Here is a 13,357-nt window from a genome sequence, read left to right on the forward strand (position 1 = left end):
AGCTGAGCTGGTTAAACTGTAGTAGGGTCCACATAGATACTAGTCATGCTGGTGTAGTCTATAGCTGAGCTGGTTAAACTGTAGTAGGGTCCACATAGATACTAGTCATGCTGGTGTAGTCTATAGCTGAGCTGGTTAAACTGTAGTAGGGTCCACATAGATACTAGTCATGCTGGTGTAGTCTATAGCTGAGCTGGTTAAACTGTAGTAGGGTCCACATAGATACTAGTCATGCTGGTGTAGTCTATAGCTGAGCTGGTTAAACTGTAGTAGGGTCCACATAGATACTAGTCATGCTGGTGTAGTCTATAGCTGAGCTGGTTAAACTGTAGTAGGGTCCACATAGATACTAGTCATGCTGGTGTAGTCTATAGCTGAGCTGGTTAAACTGTAGTAGGGTCCACATAGATACTAGTCATGCTGGTGGTGATGGTCCCCAGATGTGATGATTTATTCTGCTCTGTTTTATGTACGATCCTTATTTTCTGACTGATTTGAATTTGAAGAGATTTAAGGTTTTCATATTTGATAAAATCCAATGTCCATTTCCATGAATCATGATGTCTGGTGTTGATGTAACAACAGGTGGTCTTTTCAATCCACTATCCAGAGTCAGGAACAGATGAAGTTAGGTCTGCTACTGTTCAGTGATTAAATATATATACTTCTGTGAATATCTGAACCATTTGCATCCAAAAATAAACTGCTCACATTCTGGAGATAAACTTTGTAAGGACTGTGTGTGTGTTTTTGTGTAAATAGTTTCTGAAAAAAGTGTGTCCAGGGACACAGAAAGTGTGTCCAGCTCAAACGCAGCTCAAACGCTTGTGTGTGTGTGTGTGTGTGTGTGTGTGTGTGTGTGTGTGTGGTGTGTGTGTGTGGTGTGTGGTGTGTGGTGTGTGTGTGTGTGTGTGTGTGTGTGTTTTTTGTTATTGTTTTTGTTTTGTTGTTGAAACAGAGGAGAGGAGACTCCGGCAGCGACGTCAGAAAATTGCAGTACATATTGTGCTGTTCTATCACGCATGCAATAATGTCAGAGGGAAAAACAGTGTTGGTTTGTATGCAGTAACTTCTTTGTTGTTGTAATCCCAAACGGATGTGGCAGTTTCACCAATTAAGGATTCCAGCTGTAGCCCTTTCCTGCAGTCAAATGACCTAGTGGCCTCAAAAAGGAGGATGGTTATGAACAAACCACTCCTACGAGTGGAGTACTTTTGTTTCAAAGTAGATTTGTTTGACTACCAAGAAACACTCTGTGTGACACTGATGTAGTCCTCTGCAGTAAAAGGTTTTTAAAGCAGGAGAAAGAGACGAGTTGGTGCACTGTTACCAGCCTTTACTCTTCAGCTGTATGGTTGCACTTTCACGTTGCTGTACTACGCATTACTGTACTATGCATCCTCTCTATTTTCGCTGCAGCACAAATCAGGATAGCTATGTCTGTCTATACAAAGGTGTCATGAATGTTTCAAGCTATTCACGTTGATTCAATCACTGCTATTCAATACGGAATCAACAAAGGTTTACACCACACACTGATTGCCAATCAGAGGATGGTGAACTGTCCCTTTGAACCAGGTGACTCAAATGCCTGAGTCATATGTGATCATATAACATTTAAAACCTCCTGAGATCAACAAGTTATCACATAGTCTTGAATGACAACTACAGGAATTTTGTAACTCTGGACGTCATTCATTTCTTTGATATTTTATTTTGAAAGAATATTTCAAATCCATTGCTCTGAGTCATAAGAGTTCATTGTATTTCAGTTGAATTCATTGTATTCACAAGTGCTGCTCCCATTGAGGAGCCTCTCTATCTATGTAAATAGTGTTGTGTATTTTTCCAGACCCTTAATAAAAAATTGTACTGTTCTGAATAGCAGGAGTCAGGCAAGTGGGCTGTGGACTTTCTTGACTTTTCTTGACGTCTTTTAGTTTGATTGACTCCACCAAGGGGCAAAGATATAATCCTGTCAACAGTTTAATTTATAGATTTGTTGCTTCAGAGTGCAATCATTTATGATGCTTACGCATTTGACCTTCACTGTCCTCAAACCTCTGTCAGACCACATACAAACAGACATCTGTTGTTAGATGTTCGTTACAAATATGAAATATTAAATCAGTGACTTTCTATATATTTCTGTGTTGGTATCAAAGCAGAGCACAGCTTGTGTGAGCAGACAAAGGTGCTCAGGCAGCAGTCTGGAGGACTGGCTGCTGGCTGCTTGTCAACAACTTTTCAATACATCTATTTATGACCTTAGTTTAACTGTTGTACCCCATCAGAATGCAAAATATAATCTTGTTTAACTCCATTGTTTGGAAACAATGTGAATGTAAACAAACACTGTATAGCCTCAAAACATGGTTAAAACTATAACTTTGATACCGTGGAAGGTCAGTCCTTGCATTCATAACTCTGTCTATAATTTTGAAAGTGGTTTCATTTCTCCAGTGCCATCCCTCATCCCTTTACTAAAACGTTGTTATGGTTCAAACTGCACATTACCATTGGCTACATCAGAGCGCTTCTGAGACAGGATGGAATAATTCACAAATGACAAGAGGAGAATCTACATAGTAAAGCACTCGTAGCAAAAATATCAATAACACCACTCTCAGTACAGATGCTATGACTCTACCTGACAGCCATGTGGTTGAAAATACAGTACATTCTTACCAGAGTGCCGTACCTTTAAAGAGATAGGGTGTGCTGTGGGGGACCATATGTTGTGTTGTCTCTCTTGTTTTGATGTGTGTTTTGTCCTATATTTATATTGTTTTTATTTTTTATTTTTAATCCCAGGCCCACGTCTCTGCAGGAGGCCTTTTGCCTTTTGGTAGGCCGTCATTGTAAATAAGAATTTGCTCTCAACTGACTTACCTAGTTAAATAAAGGTTCAATTAAAAATAAATATGGTGAGAGGACACCAAGGGACTTTGCAGATCATAATGAGGTATGGGGTCATTAAGTGGGAGGGGGTGGGGAAAAGGGTGGGTGGGGTGCTGTGACTGACCGAGAAAATGGGCGGAGGGCATGGGAAGGCAATGGGAGCAGTGCTTCCCAGGTCTGACATTGTGATGTCAGCGTAGTAATCTACCGATCAGCTGCATTCCCCAGTTGTCTCTCATTGTGGGTCATATGACCATAGAATTATGAATTAGAATACTAGAATAGTTATTTAATAGGATCTCTATACATATTATTCAGCTGGAGTGGACCGACAAACTCATTAGCTAGCTACATCGCCTCATGAGAAACAAAAGTCATTTCAGAAAATTAGTCAAATTAACCGCATGGGTGAGCTTACTTTCATTCAGAGCATAATTTAGTTACATGGAGAGTTTTTCTCCTGGAATTTCTATTTTGCATCAGGCTATGTCACTACATGCTGATTAGCTTTTAAAAGAGGATAATAAACTGTCTTTTCTCTGGGTATTGTTTTGCTATCTTGTCTGTGTAATTCAAGGACAATTTGACTGAGTGTGATCGTGGAGGGAAGACACTGTGCTGAAAATATACATATAAATAGCAACTGTCAGGCCCATTGACTGCACTGATACAGGTGGAGACTGTTGTATTATTCATTACATGAGCTTGAAGCCACAACAGACAGTGAAGTCATATGTTTGTCCCACTCCATTAACAGTCAGCACGCCATTTTAATTTAGCCTTCTGGATTTGTAGGTATGTGGGCTCCATACCACACAAATGCATTATAAGACAAGACAAACATGGACATGCTAGGGGGAATGCTTTGACGTTGCCAGATTATCCAAATCGGAAAGAAGAATGACCTTGTTATATTGCTATGAGATTGAGTGTGTGCATTTATATGACGTTCATTTATATATTGTTAACAATTATGTGGTAAGTCATTAATAGTTCACCACCCCAGTATTACAATCTAGTGATTAAAGAAGTGTTTACCTGGCTAGGTGGATCTACCGTTGACTGCAAGCTGTTGTTATTTTATTGTGATAAGTTATTATGATTGGGTGAAGCAGCCATGAATGCTCAGTGCTTACACATGAAGTGCAGTGATAGTGGAGGGGGGAGTTGACTAGGATGGTGCCTCCCTGAAGGCTGCGGCAGGGCCGTGGCAGGATGTGACCCATGCCAGGGCCCCTAAGCGATATGCTGCTACCTCATCAACTGGAGCTGGGCTGACGGTCGCCAGCGTATGCTCTCTGCTCTACAAGGGCATGGACTCTGGCGGGGGGGATTAAGAGTGCACTGCCAGGGGTGGAAGAATGAGAGAGGAACAGAGTAGAGAGGGGGAGAAAGGAGAGAAAGGGGGAAGAGGAGAGAGCGAGTAGGGGAGGGAGAGAGTGCCCAAACAAGGAAACCAGGGGAAAGAATACAAGCCACAGAGAGAGAGAGAGAGAGAGCTAGGTAAGGGTTAGTCACGTGTCAAACTCATTCCACAGAGGGCCAAGAGTCTGCAGGTTATCCCTCCACCCTTGTACTTGATAGATTAATTAAGGTCACTAATTAGTTAGGAACTCCCCTCACCTGGTTGTCTAGGTCTTTATTGAAAGGAAAAACCAAAAACCCGCAGACACTTGTGAATCGAATTTGACACCCCTAGGCTAGACGTTGTTGACTGTGGAGTTGTTGACTGTGGAGTTACTGGAAAAAGACTGACTGAGGGAGAAAAAAAGAGCTAGACAGTGCCTAATTTGTAAATCAGGAGTTGCCGGAACAAGTGAGCACGAGAGGGGGGGTGACCTGCATTGCATGCATATCATCACATTTGCGTAGTGGCATAGAGCAGTAAGTAGAGGCATTTACAGAAGTTGCCCACATGGGGAAAAAAGGTTTGTGGCCTAGGGTCCAGAAAATGTTTGGCCTTTTTATAAACGCATTTAATGCAATTCTACGTCATTTTACGATTGGAGATTTTGGCACGATCTTTTTAATGCTGCGTTCAAAACAACTGGGAACTCGGAGCTGGGCATTCTACGACTTCAGACTTCAGTGCGTTCAAGACAACTGCGAAATTGGGGAAATAACGAGCTCAGACTGGAAAAATTTGTTTTGGATGGTCATCCAATTTGAAATTCCACATGGGGAACTCTGGCCTCTTCTAGAGCTCCGACTTTCCGACCTGACGATCACTGACATCATGATTCGGCTTATTTTTTTCGAGTTCCAAGTTGTCTTGAAAGCACAAAATGATCGAAATGACAGGCAATTTAGACACGGACAAACTGAGAATCTGAGATCAATGAAAACGACATTGAATCCATCAATAGCCTAGGCCTATTTAATTTATTTCTCAACAGACAGCAGTAACCATAACTTTGTCAAATGTATTTCAACCCTTTGCGCGGCTCTATAAGGACATTATGAATTGCAATGCTGGAGAGATGAGAGTTGCAGGCTCATGTCTATCGGAGTAGAGAGCGGGAGAGAGAGATAATAGAAAGTGAATCTCATTGTAGTGAGAGATGGGGGGGGATTAAAGAAGAGGCAACTCCAAAGAACTTTGATCACGTTTATTAGAATCTTTACATTGCAAAAAGTGACAATTATTTTTCATGCCAGAAGAGGTACCGGATCCGGACAAAACGAAACTGTTCCAAGACGGAGAGGTGCCAGATCGTGACACAGTAGGATCCGGCTAAAATTAAGCACTGGAGAGAGGGCAAGTGCTGAGCGATTAACCGAAATTTCGTATTTTTTTCTCCGGTTATTCAACAACTAATTGACCGATGTGGGTTCAATGACTTGAATTCCATTTAGTTCGTTATTTCTGTGATCCCAACGCGCCGTTTCTCCAGAGAGAAATCAAATCATTCACGAGAGAAATCAAGTCAAGAACTATGTGGGACACTGGGCTGAAGGGAGTTGTAGTTTTCATTAACCAAATATTCAACCTAGTTCAGCGCAGAAATGTCGTAATTAACTACATTAACCACGTTTTTATCAACAGTTTTTAATTTGTTCGTTCGACATGGTGGGATATTTTTGTCTGTAAAATTAATTATGCGAGAAATGGCGGTGGAAACGCCTTTATGCTCAAATATTTATGTCATTTCCATCATATCGAAGTAAACTTGTCACGCGATGATATTGAGTGTGGCCCTCCCACTACTACTCAGGAAACCATGCAGTTTCTTAGGCAACAGATTAAGTATATTATGATGAATTTCACAGTGTTGAAAGTGCACGGTGATGAGCTTGGTGCTCCTTTCCAATAAATATCGAGGGTCTTATTCTGGTGACACGATGCTCAACTGCCCTTTTGACAAATACAAATATCATAAAGCCTTAGGAAGTGCAAAATGAACCCTAAGTCACTATGTTTGATAGGCAATGAGTTGAAAAACTACAGATCTCAGAATTCCACACTTCCTGGTTGGATTCTTCTCTGGTTTTTGCCTGCGATATGAGTTCTGTTATACTCACAGACATCATTCAAAACGTTTTAGAAACTTCAGTGTTTTCTATCCAAATCTACTAATAATATGCATATCCTATCTTCTGAGCCTGAGTAGCAGGCATTTTACTACGGGCACGCCTTTCATCCGGACGTCAAAATACTGTCCCCTACCCTAGAGAAGTTAAGACAATTGTCAAATAATCATTACATTCATTACAGACGACAATTGTTGTTCAACATCATGGCTACGCTGTTGGCATCACCTTTTACAGTGGATTTCTGCTGTTGTGGGCCTTTAATCATCTGTCTAACTTTGTTGTTCACACAGGAGAGAGATGTGACTATCGTGGATCCTCTGGGGAGCCTCAACAACATCATGATGCTGACAAGGCAGAGAAGAGTCTCTCCAGATCAGAACACCTCAAGAAACACCTGCAGAGATCCACAGGGAAGAGAACTCACTGCTGCTCTGACTGTGGGAAGAGATTCACCTCATCAGGCATTAAAATTCATCAGAGAATCCACACAGGAGAGACATCTTATAGCTGTGGTCAATGTGGGAAGAGTTTTGTTCAATCTGGCCAGCTGACATTACACCAGAGAACACACACAGGAGAGAAATCTTATATCTGTGGTCAATGTGGGAAGAGGTTTACTCAGTCAACCAGCCTGATATCACACCAGAGAATACACACAGGTGAGAAACCTTATAGCTGTGATCAATGTGGGAAGGGTTTTAGTATGTCTGGCTCTCTGACTTTACACCAGAGAACACACACAGGAGAGAAACCTTATAGCTGTGATCAATGTGGGAAGGGTTTTAGTATGTCTGGCTCTCTGACTTTACACCAGAGAACACACACAGGAGAGAAACCTTATAGCTGTGGTCAATGTGGGAAGAGTTTTGGTGCATCTAGCACGCCTGACTCTACACCAGAGAACACACACAGGAGAGAAACCTTATAGCTGTGATCAGTGTGGGAAGAATTATGGTCGATCATGGAGAGCTGACAGTGCACCAGAGAATACACACAGGAGAGAAACCTTATAGCTGTGATCAATGTGGGAAGAGTTTTACTAAGTCTGGCTCTCTGACTTTCACACCAGAGAACACACACAGGAGAGAAACCTTTTAGCTGTGATCAGTGTGGGAAGAGTTATGGTCGATCTGGAGAGCTGACAGTGCACCAGAGAATACACACAGGAGAGAAACCTTATAGCTGTGATCAATGTGGGAAGAGTTTTAGTAAGTCTGGCTCTCTGACTTTACACCAGAGAACACACACAGGAGAGAAACCTTTTAGCTGTGATCAGTGTGGGAAGAGTTTTGGTCGATCTGGAGAGCTGACAGTGCACCAGAGAATACACACAGGAGAGAAATCTTTTAGCTGTAATCATTGTGGGAAGAGTTATGGTCGATCTGGAGAGCTGACAGTGCACCAGAGAATACACACAGGAGAGAAACCTTTTAGCTGTAATCATTGTGGGAAGAGTTTTGGTCGATCTGGAGAGCTGACAGTACACGAGAACACACACAGCCTCATAGCTGTGACCAGAGATAATCTGATAAAAGACCTCTGATCAAATATCAGAAAATACATGGAGTTGTTAAATGATATCAATATATTTTAATGATGTCACAATGTAGAACCCTAAACGTTTGCCCCCTGTTCTATTGATTTCAACGTGATATGGATATTAGCCTCAGGGGGAAAATCCAGGCTTTGAAATGGAAGAGTTACTATTTATGTGATTTAACAAAAAGTGACTAACAAAAAAAGAGCTGTGTTACATTTACAGCATTGGTGACCCACTTGAATCAAAATGTAGCCAGCTGTTTTCTATCAGTTGTCCTCTAACCAGGGATGTACACATTATTCCCAGATTCCGTGTGGTTTTTGAGCTGTTAGTTTTAACAGGACGTGCAACCTCATCTCCCTCCTCTCGCACAATTGATTTCAACATGATATCGATGAGTGATGACAAATAAGTGTTGTGTTCCTTTGTTTAGTGACCCCTACATTTAAATGCATCACTCCAAAATGTAGCTGACTGTCTTCTGCAGGTTGTCCTCTAACCAGTGAGGTAAAATATATCTCCATTTCCATGTGTTTTGTTGTGTTAGTTTCAGGAGCAGGTTCAACCTGATTTCCCCCCAAATGGATATAAGATTTGTGTTTTGTGTTTAGGCAGTGCGTTGCCATGGATCAGAATTTATTTTGACTGCACGTTTTTCCGTATTGGAGATGAGTTTTGTTTGGGCTCGTTCCAAGGGGACGAGAGTTCTAGAAGCTAGTGGGTTTTAGGAAGATGAGAGTTCTAGAAGCTAGTGAGTTTTAGGAAGAGGAGAGTTCTAGAATCTAGTGAGTTTTAGGAAGATGAGTGTTCTAGAAGCTAGTGAGTTGTAGGAAGACGAGAGTTCTAGAAGCTAGTGAGTTTTAGGATTCTATAGAAAGAAAAAGGAGAAACAAATAATCCTATTGTATATTATTATTTAGAAATACGTGTTTTTTTCTTGTTTTTAATTGTTGACATCCAGTAGACACCATGTTTATATTGGTGAAGGTGAAGCATTGTAGTTGATTATAATGTGAAATGGAAGTTGTAGAGATACTCTGAATGATTGGCTATGAAAAGCCAACTGACATTTACTCCTGAGGTACTTGTTGCACCCTCGACAACCACTGTGATTATTATTATTTGACCCTGCTGGTCATCTATGAACATTTAAACATCTTGGCCATGTTGTGTTATAATCTCCACCCGGCACAGCCAGAAGAGGACTGGCCACCCCTCATAGCCTGGTTCCTCTCTAGGTTTCTTCCTAGGTTTTGGCCTTTCTAGGGAGTTTTTCCTCGGCACCGTGCTTCTACACCTGCGTTGTTTGTTGTTTGGGGTTTTAGGCTGGGTTTCTGTACAGTACTTTGAGATATCAGCTGATGTAAGAAGGGCTATATAAATAAATTCGATCTGAATTGATTGATTGTACAACTGAATGCATTCAACTGAAATGTGTCTTGGGTACATATTGGTGTCGCCTGGTTAGTCAGTATGTGTTACACCTGTGCTGGCTTGTCCATCTCGTTAGTGGGAAGGTGTTTCACCTGAGCTGGTCCAGGTTCTATTTAAGAGTGTCTGGCCCAGTGCTCCAGTTGTCTTGATACATGTGGAGAGTCAACACCTTTAGTTGCTCTACCTTTTTGGTTTGCTTCCTGTCTTTAAGTTTGGTGTGGGTTTTTCTTTTGTTTGCCTCTTCTTGGGCAGATTTAGTGGGTCTCATGGTGGGTGTCTTTTAGGTCCCAGTTGTTGTTACTAGTCAACTTTCAGTGGACACTGAGAGCAAAACTACAAGATTATGTTATAATACTTTTATTGCATCAAATGGTTGTTTAATGCAACAGAATAGAGGGTTCTTAGAACTATTATGTCTGTGTTCTACTGAGGATGGGCCTCTGGGAGAAAACACTGACAGGAGATTTACAATGTCTTTTGGGTGATAAAACCTAAAGAGACTGCATTCCAGAACATGAGTTAATGTTTCTGTTCTATATGGTACCAGGGAGAGATGACCCCAGGGCCAGACCCTGGTCTCTACACAGAGTACTGTTTTTACAGCAGATACTGTCTGCTGAGAATTATAAGTATCTTTCATACAAATCTTAACCTTGTGACCCGTTCTATACATCTGTTGTTGGTCATGTAGGTTGAAAGGGGTGTATCTTGGCTTTAAAATACCTTTGTACTTTTGTCTCATAGCTCTCAACGAATCATCTGGGGGTGATTCATCTCTCAACGAATCATCTGGGGGTGATTCATCTCTCAATGAATCATCTGGGGTGATTCATCTCTCAATGAATCATCTGGGGGTGATTCATCTCTCAATGAATCATCTGGGGGTGATTCATCTCTCAATGAATCATCTGGGGGTGATTCGTCTACCAGCCATCATTATCGTAGAACACTCAATCGATTCACTTTGTATGTGTGTGTTGTATTGACCTGCTGCCTTATAAGTGAATAAAGATTTAGTTTTAGAGTAACTCTGACTTGTGTGATAAGTTTGTCTCCTCATTTGATATTAAAGAAATTAACCACCACATTTGGCGATGGGGATGTGAATCTTCACTTGGTGACCGCTCCTGATGACCTGGGTAAATGGTGCACCAGGGATCCCTCTAACTTGGGATCTCAGGGAGACCACACTTCAGGAACGGAGCAGATGAACCCACCTTTGATCTGAGAGGCAGCGAGCCGAGTGGATACCACATCTCGAACGTAGTTTAAAAAAAATAAAGAGGTGAGCAAAACACGTTAAGTGGAGTTTTTAGAAAATCCTCGTAGGCTCTGAGTGTGTATTCCTGTGTGGAGGTGTAAACAGGGCCCAGTCAGTAGGCTCTGAGTGTGTATTCCTGTGTGGAAGTGTAAACAGGGCCCAGTCAGTAGGCTCTGAGTGTGTATTCCTGTGTGAGGGGGCACCTTGGAGGCGTGAACAGGGCCGAGTCAGTGGAGGATGATCTGAGAGTCAGTCGACTCAGACACCTATCATTGGTCGGTTGCGGGCGACCTAGAGCTGTCCTGACACTGAATTGATCACAGTGGGGATTGGTCTGTAGGGGTGAGGGGCCAGGGTGACTGTGGGTTCTGTGTGAAACACGGTACCTGGTTAAACTCTATTGGAAGAAGGACCTCATTCTGAAAAGTGTCTGTGTGACTCTCAGAAGTGGTGAATTCCAATGATTTTAAACGTGCTGCCAGGTATGCCCTGGGTTCGGTCATTTAGCGTTAAATATCTAGAATCTGTGTGAACGAGATGACAACTAGAATCTGTGTGAACGAGATGACAACTAGAATCTGTGTGAACGAGATGACAACTAGAATCTGTGTGAACGAGATGACAACTAGAATCTGTGTTTACTAGTTAAGACCATTTATAATATAGTACAAGATAGTAAGGTGCACCTGTAATTGTTTTAAACATGTAATTATTTTAAACCTGGACCCCATTTCATATTTTCTGATATGAGAGTTGTGTGACTGTGATATGAGAGTTGTGTGACTGTGGTATGAGAGTTGTGTGACTGTGGTATGAGAGTTGTGTGACTGAGTCATAATCTGATGTTTGGATAGTAACAGAGATCTATAGTTCCTCCTAGAGATCTATAGTTCCTCCTAGACATCTATAGTTCCTCCTAGAGATCTATAGTTCCACCTAGAGATCTATAGTTCCTCCTAGAGGTCTATAGTTCCTCCTAGAGATCTATAGTTCCTCCTAGAGATCTATAGTTCCTCCTAGAGATCTATAGTTCCTCCTAGAGATCTATAGTTCCTCACAGAGATCTATAGTTCCTCCTAGAGGTCTATAGTTCCTCCTAGAGATCTATAGTTCCTCCTAGAGATCTATAGTTCCTCCTAGAGATCTATAGTTCCTCCTAGAGATCTATAGTTCCTCCTCTATAGTTCCTCCTAGAGATCTATAGTTCCTTTAGAGATCTGTAATTCCTCACAGAGATCTATAGTTCCTCCTAGAGATCTGTAGTTCCTCATAGAGGTCTATAGTTCCTCCTAGAGATCTATAGTTCCTCATAGAGGTCTATAGTTCCTCCTAGAGGTCTATAGTTCCTCCTAGAGATCTATAGTTCCTCCTAGAGATCTATAGTTCCTCCTAGAGATCTATAGTTCCTCCTAGACATCTATAGTTCCTCCTAGAGATCTATAGTTCCACCTAGAGATCTATAGTTCCTCCTAGAGGTCTATAGTTCCTCCTAGAGGTCTATAGTTCCTCCTAGAGGTCTATAGTTCCTCCTAGAGGTCTATAGTTCCTCCTAGAGATCTATAGTTCCTCCTAGAGATCTATAGTTCCTCATATAGAAATATGCTTAATCAGATGATTGACATGTGCATAATGAGCTTTATGATAACGTTATCTTGGGGTTCCGTTCCTTCACTGCCCATCATAGAAGATCACGGGGTGGTATTGAGAGGGGGATGATATTTTAGAAAGCAGCGGAAGGTCTATAGTTCCTGTGAGGGTTGATTTTGCCGTGGTCTCTGGGAGGTTAGAGAACCGTTGAGGATCCCATGGTCATTGTCCGGGAAACAAACGTATATTTTTTGGTTCCGTTGTGAGTATGTTTGGAGAGATGCTTCGTAGCTGTGGAGAGTCCTTGAAAAAGCAAATGGAATGGTTGTCGTGAGTACCTAAGAATGTCTTATGTTTTCTATGGATTCTGTGAATATATGAAAATATGATGAATTGTATGTGTGTATAATGATTAGTAGAGATTTGATGAAGTAATACTGGGAATATAATTAGATACAATTTAAACAACCCATATATAGACGAACGTAGGCTTTGAGTTGGTATCTTTAATGGATAATTTGATAAAGATGAGGTTTAAGCATTATTAAACTGTCTATAAAGTCTGGGCAGTTGTCTCAGAAACTGGAGTGAATCACAGGTAAACTAACAATATTGTAGACTTGATGCTAAATACAGATTTTTCAGCTTTAGTGTGTATATCGTATCCACTTAGTTATGTTAGGAAGTTTTCCATCTTTACGACCGGCCCTGGTAACTTCACCCCAACTTCTCTGATCCCTAGAACACAGTAACTTAACAACATAAGTGTTATACTGACATTTTTGGGAAATTTAAGGGAAAATAAAAATCCAGCCGTAGCAGAGCCCCAAGTCCCATGGGGACGTCCTCGAGGGCCTGGATGTTCTCCCCATCAAAGGCCAGCGGGATTTCACTCTCATGGTGAAATGGATTTCCACCGATGTGCAGTAAAGGAGTGAAGAGCGGTGAAATCTGTGTCAACAAAAGTAAGAAAAGATTAATACACATACAATTAACAAAGAACATAACAAATGTTCAGCTGTAGTTTTATATAAGCATGCACACCTATGTTTATGAAGAAACAGATGATTGGTGCAGAGGCATACCTTGTCACGGACATG

The sequence above is a fragment of the Salmo salar genome, unplaced genomic scaffold, assembly GCF_905237065.1.
Source record: "Salmo salar unplaced genomic scaffold, Ssal_v3.1, whole genome shotgun sequence".
NCBI classification, from domain to species: Eukaryota; Metazoa; Chordata; class Actinopteri; order Salmoniformes; family Salmonidae; genus Salmo; species Salmo salar.